Source organism: Chinchilla lanigera, unplaced genomic scaffold (assembly GCF_000276665.1).
Source record: "Chinchilla lanigera isolate Chin_1 unplaced genomic scaffold, ChiLan1.0 scaffold00001, whole genome shotgun sequence".
Classification (NCBI taxonomy): domain Eukaryota; kingdom Metazoa; phylum Chordata; class Mammalia; order Rodentia; family Chinchillidae; genus Chinchilla; species Chinchilla lanigera.
In genome coordinates, this window is record NW_004955402.1 from 48,949,156 (window position 1) to 48,968,847 (window position 19,692).

The window sequence follows — 19,692 nt, forward strand, 5'->3', positions numbered from 1 at the left end:
GTGTCCTTGTGATCCTGTCTGTTTCAAGGCAGTATTAACTCTTCACCCAGTACAGCCATCCCGTTCTCTATAACCCAGCATAGCCAACACTGGTGAGGAGAGAAAGCACAATGTCATAACCTGTCATTAGAAGTATTGACAAATAAGGCCGGTTCTGTCATCCTCTGGGACTTTCATTTTCACATCTGGGACACATCATCATGTCCTCAGCAACTGGTACAGACACTGTCAGCTGATTTTTAACTGTCATTATGTCTTGTCATTAGGCAAGGTTCTGCTGAGTAACACAGGTACATGGTGAGGCTAACGACCACGCAGTACTAAGCACACATCATGCCTCCTTTAGCATGAAATGAGTGCACAGCTATAAAGCAATATTGTTTCAGACATTGTGTTGAAAGCTGAGGTGCCTTTGGAACCACTGCAGCCAAGGGCAAACATACCGAGAGTAGATGTCAGTTCCACTGAGGGTTAAAATTGGTGTTTTCTGCAGGGAAGAAAGAGACTTATGTAAACAGCGAGTCATCATGGTCCCTGATGTGAGCAATGATTCTTGACTCCAGCGCTGTGGAACACAGGGAGCAGAAGGAGATGGTCTTTTTTGTTGTTCTTTTTTAAGCAGGGCCTTATGCTCCTTTCCTACTGCTTTTATTTAAGTCATCTTGGATCAAGCCTTATTATTTGTTTCTAAAAACTTGTAGCATGCTGCAATTAGCAAGTGCCATATAGCAAATCTTTATTTTTCTTCAAAGAGTCTAAAGCTGAACCTTCAACAGCTCTACACTCTGGATCTTGAGAGATACAACAAAAGATTGTTCAATCAACTGGGTTACTATTTTGTAACAGTGATTAAAAACTTGCTTCTACTTAAATTGAAATTCTATTTAAATTTTTCTCAGTTCTCATTTTAGGATTGCCAATGACTTTTTAGTTAAGAGTTGCTGAGATGTAATTAAATAACTTTTTAGGTAGTAGAAGGAGTTCGTTAGCTCATGCAAATATAAAGTCCCAGGAATGTCTCTGACTTCAAGCATGATTGGATACCCACTAATTAGGCCATCAGAATGTTATCACTCCCTCTCTGTCCCAGTTCTTTTCATACTGTGCAGAAGATAGCTGCCAGTAATTTTCTAGGGGTTCTGTTGCATTGAGCAAGAGAAAGGGAAAGATAAATGGCTAAAGGACTTTACAGGTAAAGGGTCCAGGAATCATTCATTGCACTGGATTGAGGCATGCTCCATTTCAGGGGAGAAAAAAAAAAACAAAGGACTATGCTATGACAAATTGGGGTAGTAAAATTGATACAGATTGGACCACTTGTCCACCACCAAAAAGCATAGCTTTTGGTGTCCACCACCAAAAGCGTAGCAACTGCTAATAAGCTGCTGAGTAGACACAATGTATAATGACTACAGGTGTTAATGGATAAAGAATGTAGTCAAGAGTGTTCCAAGCAGCTGGGCTTTAGTATGCAGTTTTCTTTTGGAAAAAGGGAGCACTTGTATGCCCAAGAAAGAAGGGTTTATAGCAGAGACTAAAGTTAAGAGTGGCAGGGGAAAAGCACCATACATACATAAGCAAAGCCTACTAGATAACATTGAAAATTTAATTTATATCCTAAAGGCAATGAGAGTGCATTCAATACATTTTCATTTCATGGGAAAAATGAATTAAGATTTCCATTTTGGAAAATCACTACTCTGTCAGCAGCATGGAGAGGAAATGTTATAGGCACTATTTGATGATTACTTCAGGATACCGGAGGAGTGAGCCATTGAGTTGTCCTACAGGATGAATTCAGCTTCTACTCATACTATAATTTGTGTGGACTTCGCAACACTTTCCTGAATTGCTACTGGCTATCTCCTCAGATTATGATTTATAATTTCCCTGCCTGTTTGTCTCACACCTCCCTGGCTAAGCATTTCTCCAAGGTTGGGCATCAAGGACCCCTTCACTGAGTGCCCTGTGGGAAATGACTCTTCATTTCTCCTTCACACGGACGAGTAATGGGAAACACTGAGAGAGCTCAGATAGGAACACGGAGAGCCCTCTCTGGCGTGCTGTAACCATAATTCCATGGTTGCTGGGCTGCGTGGAATGACGACTCCATGAGTAAAAGGAGGTAGGGAGAACTGAAGCAAATATGGGGAAGAAGTAAATGTTTAATACAGTTAAAGTCTAATGGCGAAGATGACTAAATTTAACTGCTGTAGATTCTCTACCTGTCTGCATATGTCCCTCACTGTTCCTCCTTCCTTAACATCTTCTGATATTTCTGTTTGTCTGTTTTCTCTACAGCAACTGAGCACAGGGGTCCATAGGCTCAGTTAGGCATTTCCAATATCTCTAACATTCTATTAATGCATACATACTTTCTTTACTCTTTATTTTCTGCCTGTCCCCTTGCTATCTTCTCTTACATCCTCTCTATCAGACAAAAAAATCTCACTCTGAACAATTTTGCCCCTTAGAGCATACATAGTAGATTATTTGGAAGCTTATGTAAAGTAATGTAACACATATGGATAAATTCATCATTTCTGAAGATATTTAAGATCAGATCCTGTGCATCATAGCTAAGTGATCTCTTTTACAGGAACATTAGTCAACTGAATATGAGACAGTGACTTCAACCAGATTGAATTCAAATGTACAGGGGACATTCTACTGATATAAAAACTAATGTGAACTGAAGAAAGTAATGTGTGAAGTTGTACATGTATTTAAGTCAGATCCTACAAAGAGTGAAACTCCTGGAGCACATGTTTTCACAGAAGCCGCACTCACATCTGTATCTCTAACTTACCACAAGCTTCTACCTGAGACTCTATAGTGTTTAAAAATGAAATCTTTTTCCGTGAGGAAGATGAGGTTTTATCTTTTATTTTACTTTTTGCTGTTTTGAGACAGTCTTACTCTGTAGTTCATGCTGGCCTTGAGTTTGGCTGGCCTTGAACTCATGCCGATCCTCTTGCCTGAGCCTCCTGAGTGCTGGGATCGTAGAGTTGTGTAACTGTACCGGTGAAGAGATCAAATCTAAAATGGTAAGATTACCTATAATTCCACTTGCTCCTCCTGAGAGTGAATAGCCCTAGTATATAACTGAGAGGGAATTGATGGTCTAGCACATGTGTTCAGTTTCCTTGTCAACCTTTGGGTTATTTTATTCTACAAGTGTCCTGTTTGGAATTTTTCCCTTTTGTCAGGGACTTCAAGTTGATGGTATAAAAAATTGTTGCACTAGCGTAACTTCTGAAATTATATTTCACCTTATTAAAAGCAGACTATTATGAAGACAGATTCAAGAACCTACTCAATCAGAGGGCATACAATGAATATTCATTTTTTTGTGTATTTTTTAATGTATAATAGTTCATCTATTGTTTGCTATGCAAGTGGGAATGCCATGCCAATCTCTGTAAAACTGTAGTCCACTACATGTTATTTTTTCTAGCAAAAACCAAGGGCAGGCCAACAGCAAAAATATACAAATTAATTTTTTCCTGAGATATAAATTCAAGTGGATAGTTATTCATCCACTGAATAAGGAAGAATAGTCTATGGAGTAGAAACTTGATCTTGCAAACTTTTTATCTCCAAATTTAAAACACTGATTTAGTATTAGTTAGTGTTTTTCAATGCTTTCTGAAAAAATATTCAGTAGTATTTTTGCATAATCTTTTAAGACAATCTAAATATTGTTGAGGAATCTTTAAAGCAATTCCAGTTCTATAAGTACAAGTGAGTTATCTGTTTCTGCAATCAAACAAACAGTAAATGTTTAATAAAATGTGTTATAGTAAGACATACATTATCATTAATTACCCTCAAAATACACACGCTTGTGTGGGGCACACACATCCCATCATTCTTGCCACTCTCTGAAGTAGTTCTGGAAGTCCTCTCTCACACACACTTTTAGTTGCACTGCTATGGCTTCCTAGATGTCTCAAATTTATTCAGAATGTTCACCTCTCGTGGTCGTTTTGCATTTCCCAATGTGCTGCATGTCACATGGTGTGAAATCCAATGAATGAGATAGGTGAAGACCCGCCATTATGCTTCTGCTTGACAGAAATTGCAGTAAACATTTTGAGTCCATTCAGGATACCAGAGCAGCCTCAAAAAACAAAACAAAATGAAACAAAACAAAACTATTGCTTACAGAAACTGCCTCAGAAAGTGACAAAAACAATGGGATGCATGTGTTGGAAGCATAAAATATCTTCTTTATTACAGTGTTCAAATATAAATGGCAAGTGGGATTTATGTGTATGTAATGTACTAAAACAGTGGATAAAAACGTACATCCAAGGATATTAACTTCAATATCTCAAAATAAAAGAAAATTCCTTTGGATTATGTTTAGTTTAAGTCTTGGTGTTTTTTAAAAAAACAATAAAATTCTAAAACTTATTGTGAAATTAAAAGAAAATATGAATTGTAAATTTCCCTTAAGTCTCACATTTTGGTTATTTTTTTCAACTCTGTCTTATTTTTCTCACATTCAACAGAATGATGTTTTGCCTGTTGGCAGAAAAATATATTGACTAGAATGATATCTTAGGAATGTGATATTATTTGGTTTTATAGTTTCATCTTAAGATGCCTATCACATCACAAAACATCTCATCTCTTAGTGTTTCAAACCTGTAGAAATCTCATTCCTGTGTTTCAAATTAGTTAGTTCTTTTCATCAATAAAATGTATTTGGAACATAAGAAGGGTCTATTTGAATACTACCACTTCTTTCAGTCTTCCAGTTCTAAGGTGTCCTGCTGAAACATGTGGGTTCTGAGCTACTCCCTGGGGTTGTGGTGACACTGTGGTTGTGCCAGGACAGCTGCTCAAAGCTTCCTGCTCATGAAGGAATGAGAACACTACTTTCTATCTCCTGACTGCCTTAGAAGTTATTGTGAAATGTACACTTGTTGTGGAATGATTGTAACATTTACTCGATGTGCTTCCTGAAATCCTATAACTAATGTTAACTATGATTATTACTATGTTTGATTATTTTTCCTAATAGTTAAGAATTTTAAAAAAAGATTTAAAACAATCTGGCACCTCATTTTAGTTGAACATTCTCAATCTGACAAATCTTGTCTGAGGATAAATGTCAAGATTTTATTTTAGTATATTCTGGTTTGCTTGTTGTCTATAAAATGGAGCAGCCAATGAAAATTATTCTTAAATCAAATAATACAGTGTTTTTTACCTTCTCCAATTGTTTATAGATAATGTACTAAAAAATACCTTCAAGCTCTAGTCCCTTAAAATATTATAAATCAAAGTAAAATTTATAAACAGTTACCATGGAAACCTCCAGACAAATAGGAAAAGGAGTTCACAACACCACCAGGGCTAGAGCCACTTACAAAACAAAAGCATAAGTTGCCTTCAAACCCATTTGACAAAAGAAAAAAGGAAGCAAAAATTATACTTTCATTATACTGTGTTATGGTGATATAGTGCCACTACCTACATTCCTTTGGTGAGTGCTTAAGATTTAATATGGGTTATACTGTCTATGATGACCTCATGTTCCAACAAACTGACTAGACTCTTCCTCCTCTCATGGCTTTTCTAGTCTTGATTCTCTTTAATGCTCCTTGTATGGTTTTATTCCACAAGCTTGTTTTCTTTCAGCAAATTATATGCTATGGAGAATTGAATTTTTGTATAAAAATCTACACTGACTTTATTTGCATTCATTTCCTGCATGTGTAATATCTGTTCACTCATCACATATTATTATAGTAGGTGTGCTTGGAATTTACTCACCTGGAGAGGTCATTTGAGTGAGTTCCAGAGCATCATACATTTTGCATAATATCATTGCAAGGCTGTTGTGAAGGCAAGCACGTATTGCAGTAGTTTAATTTATATAGTTTGTATGATATTAACACTCTTAGTTATTTCCGTGAATGATGTGAGCATAAGCTCGTAAAACAATGACATGAATTAAGGTTACAGCATGCTTTCACCCTTTTCGCAATCAGAATCAGTTTGGAGGTGACAGCTTGTCCCGCCTTACCCCTGCTCAATATCCTGCATGTACACAGTGGGAGATTTCATCAAAGAAGCATGTTTCCTCCCCGTTAGAGCACTGTCATTTCACATCACAGTAACAGCCAGCAACATGCAGAAAGGTCTGTGCCCAACTATTTTTGACATTAAACATCAATCACTATTCCATCTGAGACTGAACATGCACTATTAATCACTGAAGGAAATCATGAATTTCTATAAAATTAATCAAATGAAGTTTTCAACAAATGCCATGGCAAGACCTTGCTTTAATAAAGACATTTGATTGTTCTTTTCATTACTATGTGCCTGTGACATTTGGGGTTGAAGATATATACGGGCTTTGATTTGTGAACGCCTGCTTGCTTATATGTAGCCCTACCAAGACACACAGCAGCAAGCATACACTCTTAGGCACTCTTCCTGTTCCTGACCCACAATACCCAGCACCTGCAATGTAAAGGAAGAGTGGTATATTTTGGCTTACAATGTTAGTCCATCTTCAGCTAGCTTCAAGGCAGAAATGGCGCTGCGCTGCGGAGGTGAATGGAGGATGAAAAGCTGCTCACACACCATGATGGCCCGGAAACAAGAACAAAAGGAGAAGCTAGGCCCCACCTCTCAACAGCCGCTGAATGTATTAGTGGACAAATCCTCGGATGAGTATACCGCCCTAGGATCCAATCACTCTCCCAAACCCGGACTCTGAACAGATGGGGCTTGCTGGGAACATTCCAGATAAAAGCCATAACACAGAGCTGTTTACATTACCCAAATGTGAATGCACCTTAGTTTCTGTGGAAATAGGTGGAAGAGGTGTATTAAATAATAGCAAACTTGGGGATGTCGTTAAATACTTCTGTCAGCTTTAAAGAACTTAAAAGCATCACTAGACTTGCAAGTTGTTATTATGCAAAGTGACTGCTTCACCCTGAAGTCATGCAAAGTGGCACTTGTTCTAGCTATTGGTTCATGCTGATGAGGTATTTAGCAGAGATGAGACTTTCTAATTAATGCAAAAATGAATGAAAGTATAAATGAAATGCTATGTATATTAATGTATATAAAGATTAGAAGAGCACTTTCTTGATTCTCCCTATAGATGATTGAATATTGCTCATTCTTTGCATGGCCTGAAGGTATTTCGGAAGTAGCAAATTGTATTTTTCATAGGGTAGAAGCAGTTTTATTGGCAATGGCAGCAGAAAAATACATTGAGTTGTCATTGTCAATAGCATGAGGATACACTGCTTTAAACTGGAGCAGATATAAAGACCTAGTGACCATTCCTCTCAGTCTAGCACTGTACTCTTGATTGGTGAATATTTGAGAAAATTTTACACTCAGACATATTTTAATTTTTAATGCAGGTGACTTAAGACCTTACAAGGGAAATGTATGTGGTGATAAATGTTCACCTTTAGTGAAATGGGTAATGCGTTTTATAAAACTGGATTCCCATGAACACTGAGTGTCAGTGTGATTTTAATCTCATGACAATAGTTCCTGGCAACTGTGAAATACGGTTATAAATTTCTAGGGGGCACCAAGCTATGTTCAGACTTTCTTAACTGCCGAATAACACTTGTTCATTAAGCTCTTCATTTCTTGCTAAGCCTTTCAACACTTAAGATTAAGTAATTAATTCATAAATGGTATTAGAAAAAACTGAAGTGAAGAGAAATGAGAAAAATATTTTAAGAAAGAAAAAAATTGAAAGAATAGTTCAGCAGGTATTTATTTAATTTAAATTAATTATTTTAGAAAGGATTTAGCATTTGGGATGTAGATCAGTGGTAGAGTACTTCCCAGCATATACAAGGCTCTGCAATGAAAATAAAAAATTAAAATAAATAAAATAAATAGGAGTCAGTACTGGGTTTTGTTTTTGCTGTTTTGCTGATATTTATAGTTCATAGCATACTCACTATCGCTTCAGAATATGTATTCAATCTGTAAGATAATGCAGATAGTGCCAAAGAAAAGCGTGATCATTTTTCTACCCATATGATAGGAGATTTTAGAAGAAAAATAAGCTTGGAGCTAATTCCAAAACACAGCCTAGTTAGTACTTTAGATAAACACTTTCCTTGAAGATGTGCTTTGCTACAGAAGTACTGTACACCTATTACAAGAGCTGGGGGATCAGATATTTGGGTTAGATACTTTTCTAGTGATAAATCTAAGATTCATCCTAGATTTATGCACAGGATATGGAAAGACAATAATAAAGCAAAACTAAATGAAGAGTAACAACAATAATAGTCTGCGAAGGAAAATAAATGAGTAGAGAAAATGAGTATTTTTTTTTCAAGACTCCTAACTTTCTGGGTAAGTACGTGTGCTTATGTTTTCACTTCAACAGCACTGCCATCTACTCAGACTTAAACTGCATTGCAGAGGAGAACCTGAGTCCTCAAATCCTCATCTTCCTTTAGAAAACAAATTAGAATCTCCCAACAGCAATGAATTACACAAGAGGTAGGGGTCCAAGGAAAGAGAGCGCATTATTCTACTCGTGCCTTTGGGAGCATAAGAAAATATGAGATCCAAATAGATGCTGAGAGATTCTTCTTCAGCTTCAGCCATGTTAATGATGCATATTGAAACAGAATGAAGAGATTTCCAGACATTGCTGAGATTGACAGGGGCTCAGGGCCAGATGGCCTTGGACTTGCGCAGTTGCTTGGTGAGATGGTTTGAACTTCCAGCTTTGGAGCTTCAGGCTGATATCCTTGGTGACAGATTCTCTGACCTGTGTCCCCCTGAACTTCTCAGTGAGTGTGTCAGCCTTTAGTTCTCTTTTTTATAACTCTACACTTACCAACCAGATAGTCTCATGAATATATTCAGCTCATGCAAATTGACAGCTTTATTCCTTTAAGCAGGAGATGAAAGCCTTGTTCTAATTCAGTAACTTTTTTGGAGACAGAGCCAGAGCTAGAAAAAAAAAAAAAATGAAGATTACATAAAAGAAGAGAGGTTTAGGTAATTCTTCTGGATGAAGCATCATTCTGGATGGTGGGGACTATGTCAAGCGTGAAAACAATCCCCAAATCATTGGTTTTACACAACTTTCAGTTCAGTCAAGAAAGAATGCATTGAGGGTGTGTTGTTAGTGGAGGAGAAAAATTTAATTGGGGAGTTTAGTTAAGTGGTACTAACCAAGCATTCCAGTTAGGATTGAAATGATCCAGATAAGAGATGATGGGGACATTATGCAAGTTGGTGAAAGTAGATTTTTATAAATATATTTAATTTTTTACCACCTTATTCATTTAAAATTTAGTCTGAGTATATGCTATCTTCAGAAACTATACTGAACTCTAGAAATTATACTGAGCTCTAGCAATGCCTACTCTTTGTGAATTTAAAAAACATAAATGAGTTTTATATGTAAATATACATTTATAAACGTATATACATGTTTTGTAATTTTATCTTATGGATAAAACAAATCGCATCATGTAAGAGAGACTATAATCATTGTGATATATGTGTTGAATATTAAATAAGTTGGCCAAGTTAGGCTTTTTGTTCCTATGATTTTATGTTCTGCTGGCAGAGTTCTTAGTTCTATAGTAGGGAAGTTTCCACCAAGAGGCATGGCAGCGATTCTACGGGACTTGGAGTTAAGACTGCTACCAAATTACCTTGGACTTCTCATTTCTTTAGGTTGACAGACACTGAAGGATTTGCTATGTTGGCTAGGGTGACTGATCTTGATTACCAGGGGGAATTGTGCAGCTACTTCACAATGGAAGTATGAAATAAAATATCTGGAATACAGGAGATAGCTTAGGGCAGCTTTTAATATTCACTTATGCTATAATAAAAGCCAGTGGAAAGTACAACAACTCAATTCAGTAAAGACTAAAAATGGTGTGAAGTCCAGGAGTGAAAGTTTGAGTCACTCAGTAAAGAATAATGACCTACTGATGGCAAAGAGAATTAAGTAAAGATAGTTATAAATACATGACTATGTGAAATGACAGTAATGAGAACTATAATCATTCTGAATATTTCCTTCCTATGATGTTATAAATGTGTATGTATGTTTCCCGTCTATCTGTCATCTATCTATCTATTTATCTACCTATCTATCATCTATCTATGTATCTATCTATCATCTATCTATCTATCTATCTGTATATCTACCATCTAGTATCTTTGGTTCCTTCTTTCTTATTTTTTATTATGCAACAAAAATGTATTGCCTATATACCATAATATTTAGGTTCCAATATAACAATTAGAAGAGTAAAAGTAATTTAAGAATATATATATTCTTCTGGGCAAATGTGATTCTCATCTCATGTGTCAATTTGAATGGAGCATACTCGATATTTGGTCAAATCTGATTCTGTATATTTCTGTAAGGATGTTTCTGGATTTGCATTTAAAGTGATAGACTCTGAGAAAAGAAGATTAAAGTCCATTAAGTGAATGGGCTTCACCTAAGACACTTTGTGGAAGGTATGTCTAGAACAGAGAGATTCTCCAGCTGATTACCTCTGATCTTCCTCTGTAGCATTGTCTTCCATGATTTCCCTGAAGCTGCCTTTGGACTTAAATGGCAACACTTTAACCCCTTCCCAACCAGATAATGGCCTCAGCTTTGGGATTCTGGAAGTCTTCATAAGCATGTTGGCCAATTTCTTAAAATAAGAAATACACACACACACACACACACACACACACCCTACTAGGTATGTGTCCTGACTAAAGTCAAGTTGCTATAAGTGATGTATGGTATGAATTCAAGAAAAAGAAACTTTTTTTTAATATAGTAGGAATGAAGGCACCTGTCCTGGTTACTTTTTTCTCACTGCTGGGACAAAATACCTGACACCCAAATTTAAGGAAGGAAAGGTTTATTTCACTTACAGTTCGTGGAAGTTTTAATCGGTACTTGGCAGGATTATAAGGCAGAGTGGCACATTGCAGAGAGCTGCATCTCAGGGCGGCAGCACACAGCTAAGCAAAACTAACTTACACCTGGTCCGAATCGGGGAGGAATGCCCCAAGCAACTTCTTCCTCTCCCTTACATATGCAAACTATCCACCCCAGGGCGGGTGTAGCTCTCACACCCACATTCAAACTCTAATAGCCTGCCCCAGGGCCGCAGGAGGCTTTGGGGGGACACACAGACATAAACCATAACAGCACCTTAATATACTTATGAGAACAAACCTATGATAAGAGGAAAAAGATATAAAAATGTAAGAGAAATTAGTGAGAAAATTCAGGTTACAAATATATTTTGAAGATAAAATCAACGGAAATCAATTGACTAGCATCAATATGAATCTACAAAATCGTCAGTAAAGCAAGTTATTTGCTTTGTTCTAGGCATTCTTTTTTTCTGATTAGAACAGTCAAATAAATGATTGATCATAAACATTGTATTGTCTCCCTCATGTAAGAAACTGATAGAGTAAATAAAATTTGAAAGGTACAATAGATATTATGGAAGTGAAAGAACCTGCTCAAAAGGAAAGAACAACTGGGATGAGGGAAAGAAGAAAAGAAAGAACAAAGGGAAAATTACATCTATCTATCTATATATTATATATATATATATATATATATATATAAGATACCTATGATAATTGTACTACTAATCCCTATTGATTTATTGAAAGGAATAGTTAATGCTGAAATTTTTATCAATTTTGCATGCCTATATCTGGTAATCTGAATAACTACTTTTTTTTTTGTAGTACCAGGAATCAAAGTCAGGAGCTTGCACTTAACAGGCAGGTGCTTGTACCATTGAGCTATATCCCTGGCCCTGAACAACTACTTTAGTGATAAGAATGTGCAATATAATAACCATTGTTTATTTCCTATCTTCTTGTTTTGTAAAACTGTATCATTTTTAATATTTTTTTAAATTTTTATTCTCTTTAATATTAAACAGTTTGAGGACTGGAGATATAAAGATAAAACTGACTGAAAACTGAAAGGAACAATTAACATTAATATATTCTATATATGAAGGATAGTGCAAAGTTTATTTGAGACAAAGATATGTTTTAAATCACCACTGATTAAGCACTACTAATTTAACAAGAGTTAAAACAAAATGCTAATATGATATTTTATCAACTACAATGTTAGAGAGAGATTTTAGCCTTCCCACAGTATTACATCTACATTGTTATGTAATATATTCATATACTATGTGTAGAGACACATACATGCATATGTGTACATATGTGTATAAATGTACATATATATCCCATACACACAACAGTTTATTTTAAATTACTTTATAATAGGATTAAATTTAAAAATTTAGTATATTGCCTAGATCTTAAAATGTGTTTGTGCTTTGACTTTAAATAAAGTCACATTGGGGCTGGGGATTTAGCTCAGCGGCAAAGCGCCTGCCTGGCAAGCGCAAGGTTGTGAGTTCGGTTCCCGGTACCGGAGAAAAACCAAAAAAATAAATAAATAAATAAAATAAAATCATATTTTCATCTCTGTTTTTCCTTTGCTTGTTCCCTCCTTCTTTCTCCTTTCCTTCTTTCGTTCTTACTTTTGTCTCACCTTCTTTTCATCTCTTAGCATATCAACATTAGCAGACACTTACTAGAAATTCAGTATATTTCCCACACCATGATAAGCACTTTCAGTGTTTTGGAGTATAGGCAAAAATTTCTGCTCCTGAAGATTTTACACTTTATTAAGGATATAAATTAATGTTTATAGGACAGCTAAAGTATAAATAGAAATGATGTTTGATTTTGTTAATGCACATAATAATGACTGTAGGAAAGACAAATATTGAGATACAAACATTTTTAGACATAATTTCATGAAAAGGTTATTGAAGAAAATTTATTATCACTTTTGCATACTTAAGAAATTTAATAAGTTAATCATAGTTATGATACTTTGCCATATATTCTTTTCCCCCATATTATACAGTACATCTTGGGGTTTTCTGTAAATTAAGATTAATATAGACATTCTTAGTGCATTGTGAAAATAGCTGTTTCTGAACTTATTTCCACCCAGAAGTGGGTCATATATGCATATTTAGGTCAATGGAAGCAATGATCCAGAGATTTACCATGTTTCAGAAAACCAGTGTGCTGCCTTACATGTTTTGCTATTTCCTCTCTTTCTGTATGTATATGTATACATTTGTGTGTATGCACACATCCATGCACAAGTGTGCCTTCTGTGGTGTATATGTTATAGGCAGCTGAGTTAGATAAAAATATTATATGAAGTCAGACAGGGCCAGGCCCTCAAAGGAGCCAATATGGAAGACAAGATACCTTACAAATGGAGGGGTGGTATTTGCTTTGGGCCAGATCTCAAAACCAAAGACTGAACAAATGCACCCACATACTTCCCTAGGGATGGACATCAGGGATTGATATTCTAAATAGGTACCATTCACCTTGAAGAGGCCTTCACCCAACCACTTCCAGGAAAAGCCCCTGTTCTGTATTCATGCTCGCTTGCTACATGACTTGCTTCCCCATTTGATCCCGGTTTAATCAGTTTTACCTGAACAGTTCTTATTGGCTCACCATAGCTTTGTCCATTTTCCCTTACCTTGGACCCACCTCACCTCCTGGTTTTGCTCTATAAAAGTCCCTAGAAAAGATAGAGTCTTGGGGTAACCCACTCGGGCCCTCCTTCTGTCCCTCTCTTGGTAGAAGCTTTCTTTCACTCAATAAATGTATTCTGCTCTTAACCTCTGTCGTTCCTAAAATTCATTCTTTGATTTTAGAGAACATGAACTTGTCCCAGATATGATTCAGGTTGGGAGTTTTTATCTTTCTGTATCCTATGTATACATCAAAAGTTATTCTCTTATGTATGGTACATAAGAATAATGTAGGATGGAGGCAGAAGTTCCTGATCCAAATGACAGTGAACACATCATTCATAGATATAATGAGCCAGAGGATGGTAAGACTAGGCAGGGGCAGCAGATGGAGCCTAAAAATTAATCCTTAATTCTAAAACCAGGCTATGCTTCCTGTGCATAATGATTATTTTTATTTGTCAAATAAAGTATTGTTTTAAAATTCTGCCATAATAGCTCATTCACTCATCCTTTTCCTTTAGGAAATGTATTGTTTATTAAAATGTTTATTCCTTATACATCAGTTGATCGATTTTGACACGTATTGAGTGGGAAAATGAAAGTGTACTCTACTCCAATGACATATTCAGTAATACAAAGAAATTGATTTCATATGTGTGGAAAGAAAGGTAAAGTTTATCACCAGGGGAAAGAAATGTATCCAAAAACTCCTGATGATTCTAGTCAATATTTACATTGGTTTAGATACACTACTGTTATTTATTAAACACACATGCACACACATACACACACACACAGACACACTCCTCTTTTTCTCTGAACTATTTTAGAACCCAAAGTATCCTGGATTAGTTCCTTACCAGAAGTACCTTAGAACGCCCTGCCATAGGAATAGGAATCAGGCCTTGCTCTTCTGTGGTTTAGTTTTTACTTAACAGTTGCATTTTTGTACTAGTGATCTCAGTGCACCAAATTATGTTTCAAAGATGTCCTCTCTTCTTCCACCACCGCATTTTAGCTGTAATCATCATCATCAGAGGCATCATTCTATTTACAGGTTTTGTGGTTAAATGACACCTTCATTTTCAACTCAAGCTGTTCCAGTACCCTATTACACAAAATACAAAGACTAAATTGGGTGCAATTGTGTATTAAAACGTGGAATTTCTTTCTTATGTTTCTTGTTATAAAAGTGAAAATCAAAGGATACTATTTCTAGATTTATGGACACACCAAAGGTTATATGGAGAACAGGATGACAACAGTGAGGCCCAATCTATGTGGCCTGATTTCATACATGAAAGACAACTTTTCCCTGCAAAGCGTCTTCTCATCTGCAAAGCTGATGGCTGCAACCTCTTTAATGAGGACAGACAGCATTTTATTTCACAGTAGCACTGGAAGCTAAAAATACAAGTTCTTCAGAGAGGTAGTTCATTGATTTATATTTATTATGCTGTAAATGACTGAGATCAAATCCTTTCTTGCAAGGAGTTTTTTGTTATGAGGGAATTACAATTCTGCAAAGGAACAAAAGTGCGTATTCCTGAGAGAGGTGAAGTTGTTAAGCAGGAGAAGGCTGATCACCCAAGGCCATTGTTCCCAGCTTCAACATTCTGCCTCAGGCCACCTTGATGGCAGGTTTGCTTTCATAAACATGAGGAAGAAGTGAGCTGGAGTGTTCTTTGAAGCTGAGGAGGCAAAGTGCTAATGAAAGTACCTTATTCTCTCACTCCATGCTGGCTCTCCAATACCTATTTCTGCTTCTGCCTAGCACCTGAAGCACTCTTTTCCCACAGACAGATGGGAGGAAAGAGGAAGAAGTTGCTTCTGGGTACCAGTAATGCTTAGTACCATTTTCCAGCTTTAAAATCAGTCAAAAATTTCAGAATCCATTAGATTAAGGGATATTATTCATGTATTTCAAGACCTCAGAAATATTAAAATGAAGTTCTATGCCCTACAAAGATAAAAGCTTGTTTTTCACTATGAACTCCTGATTTAAGATTTAAATTTAAAATATGAAACATGGTGCTTTAGTTGTGATTTATAATTGTAAATGCAAGTGTATCAGTTAATTAGTGTTCAAAGAACACTTGAGGAAAAACTTTTTTCCTGCTTAAGTACCATTTTTATAATAAATTGTTACTAAAGGTTCCACCTAGAAAACATAATAATAAGGTAAAATAATGTTATTATTATTTTATAATAGCAACTCAGAGGAATAAGGTAAAAATTTATACATAGTAAATGTAATCAATATTTCCCCTATTAGCTAGAAAATGAATTGAAGGGGAAAAATCTTATTGTTTGGGAACTCTTTAGCTTCTGTATTATTTGGTGCTAACTTCAAGCATACTCAGCCGTGTGTAAAGAACTTCCAGTGAAACAACCGAAGTTTGAACTTACTCATATTTTAACGGTTCCTGAAATATCTGGCCTCACGCTTGTTCTGTTCATCGACAACCCAAACATCTCTCCAGCCTGTTCCAAAATAACCTTGCTGTTCCTGCCTTCATTCATTGCTCCTCCAGAGCCATGCTGCCCAGGCAATGGGGTTTGATTTCTCATCACTGGAATTTCCTGACTCGAGTTCCTCAGTAGAAAGCCTCAATACATCGCACTATTAATTTATTTGTTTCCATGCCTCAAAATGTAAGCCTTCCTCTTTCAACAAATCCAGAACACATAATTTTTTCACCTAGTCCTAAGCACTTTCTTGCACTGAAAGTTGCACCTTAAACCAAATATCCAAATCTTCATAGACTGACTACTGTCCCTCTTCCAGCTCTCTTGTTCATTAGGAAGGCAGTAAACACAGTGTTGTCTCGTCAGCTGGTTACCAGCTGATTCTTTCCGGGTTCTTGGTGTCCTGAACAAAGAATTGGATGAGGCACATGGAAAAAGGTCATGAGGATCTGCATTTATTGGAGGTGGAAAAGAAATATGCTCTGCAGGTTGAGAGCAGGCTGGTGAATAGACTCACAGGAGCCACAAAACTAATGGAGGGAAGTCTTTCATATCTGGAATTGGCTTCTTGCTCATGCAAATTAGGCATCTGGGACTGTTGTACTGTCAGAAGTTCCCTTGGCTTGACACCAGATTTACACTGTCCTAAAGAAGGCTTGAATGGTTTCTCAGCACATGTAAATGAAACATTGGAAATGGCACTTTTCTGATCAGTCTCATGTACAGAGTTGAATAGTCATGCCGAATCCTGTGTTCTGTGCCTCTGCACTGGGTGTCCATGACTGTCATGCTCTTGATGGTTGTTTACATGGTTTGTCCTGGCCATAACCTCCTACCTCAAGCTGGTCGTATTCGAGAATAGCATGAGCAAAAGCATAAAAGTAGAAAGCAGGTCAAATGTTTTAAAAAATGGCAAATGCTGGACTTGCATTCACTTCACAGCTCAGTCTGGCCTTGAACTTGCAGTGATCCTCCTGCCTCGGCCTTCCAAGTGCTGGGATTCCAGGCCTGTATAACCATCCTCCTCATTAAAAATATTAATTATGCATGATATCATGCTACTCCACATACAAAGGGAAAATTTAGATAAATATTGATTCTGACAAAAATACATGGCCTGCCAAAGAAATATGCTCAGGAGGGGGATTATTTATGATTATGATGGGAAAGAGCATTTTTTCTAATTTGAATAAAAAGACTACAGCTGCCAGCTCTGTCTCTTTGTCTCTCTGTCTGTCTGTCTTTCTGTCTCCTCTTCTTCTCTCTCCCTCTCCTTTCGCCTCTCTTTCTCTCTCACTTTTTCTCTCCTTCTCTCCCTCTCTTCCTTCTCACTCTCTCTGCCAATTGCCTTACTTATTAGGAAGGGCCAGACCCAATAGCTCATAAAGACTTAATTGCAGGTCTCTATGACACAACAGTAGATTTTCATTTATTCTCTGGAGAGTTTTAATGAAAATAATTCAAATAATCAAAGACAGGAATGTCAGAATGATCTTTGCCTGCTTCACTTCTTATTCCCTTAATCTAGCATACATAATTTCTGTATATGTTAAATGAATGTACATTACATTGAATTTATACTAGATACATGGTCAGTATAACAACAACACAGGTGAAGTGGATAGAAATTATTTTGTCCTTTCAGAACGTGTCTGTCCCATAGACACACAACATTGTCCTACTGCACTGGGGTGTCTAGTCCTTATCAGTTGTAGTCTTCTGAGTTTGTTTATGGTTGGGTCACTATTGATAAGCTAACAGTGGTATTAACACTACTGAGTATAGGACCAGTAATGTCATTGTCCCACACTTGAAATATTGATGTGATGAAGTATCAGAAAGAATAACACTAGAAGTAAGGACTTTTGGAAGTTGCAGTTATTTTTGATGATGTTCAATTTATGCTTCCAGAAAGTAATGGAACAATAGACTGTAATACATACATGAGAAACTGGAAAATCTCACATGATTTTCTCTTTAAGCTCATATATATTTATATATTATATATATGAAACATTGTGTTTCTTAAAGCAAAAACAGTACATTTGTAAACAGAAATGTTCTTCAAAAATATGCAAGGAAGTTTAAATCATCTGTTATAACATTATCTAGAAAATCAAATTTTCATTTAAATAAAAGATAAATAGTATAACATCTCCATAATTTTTTCTAATGATGAGTAAGATATAAACTAAGTTCAAAAATTAATATTTAGAGAAGGCTAGTATTGAACATAATTATAAATTTGTTAACAGTATTTTTATTAATAGATATATCTGTATCAAAAGCATTCACCTTCATTGTGTACAGATTTATATTGCTCTACTAAGGTAGGTTAGATTTGACATAATAAAGTATTTGTTAATCCACATTTCCCTCTACATTTTCTAGCATTTTCTTTCATATAACTATCAATGTATTAATCACATATGTCTTTGTGTATTGAATAAATAAGCTGAATTTGTTATCTCTACTATTCAAAAGGAGATATTTTTGAAGAGCTACAGAATTGTCATTCAAGTTGTGAATATATTTGTGTTGAATTGAATTATAATTTAATACCAACTCATGTAATGTTAACTAAATCCTGTCCCAAACATATATATATATATATATATAATTACTTTCTATGGATAATTTAAATACACTGTGACATATGTGGATATGTGCTGCCAAATGTGTATTTAAGTGATTTCATCATTATGTGAACATCATAGCATATACTTACACAAACTGAAATAGCTATGACGGCACTAGGCAATGCAATATCATGAAACACTGTTTTATATATGCAGTCTATTATTGACCAACATATCATCATGTGATTCATGACTTATTGTATTTATAGTATTATTTGAATTAATATTATATTTGCTTGTTATACATAATTTATTTCCTGTTTAAAAATTCCTGGGAGCTATTATTAACTCCACTGCATATGGAGAGACTAAGGCACCGAGAAAATCAGTGAGTTGTCCCTGCTCATACAATCAGCAACAGCAGGTGAAGGGTTTGAAGCAGTCAGTGTGCACTCTTAACACTTGGCTCAGTTGTCCATGTATAACAAAAGAAAAACATATAATAACCTAGATAACTTTCAATTCTCTAATTCTCATCTTTATTCACATGTATTCACCTTTGTATATGTGCTGCCGAAGCAAGCACTTGTATTCACCTTTGATTACTCATCTGTAAGATCATATAGTTCTGTCTCTTACCTATCAATTAATTTTCATATATGAAATTCTAATTATAGATATGATTATATTATAAAAAGTCAAAGTAAAGAAAGATTTTTATAGACAAAGCAACCCCCTCTAGTCTTACCTAAGGGCTCAGTGGTAGAGTTCTTGCCTTGCATGCACAAGGCCCTGGGTTGGATCCCCAGCACCACAAAAACAAACAAACAAATAAAATGCAGTCTAGTCTTACCTAGGGGAAGTAATCTACTATTAACAGATGGGTATATGTTGAAGACTTTGTATGCCTCTTATGTACATTGGGTAACATGAAGAAGAATGCTCATAATAACATTGTTCATGGCAATGAAACAACACAAAAAATCTAAAAGTCATTGATGAAAAAGGCACCAATGTCTTGACATCTAGTCATTATG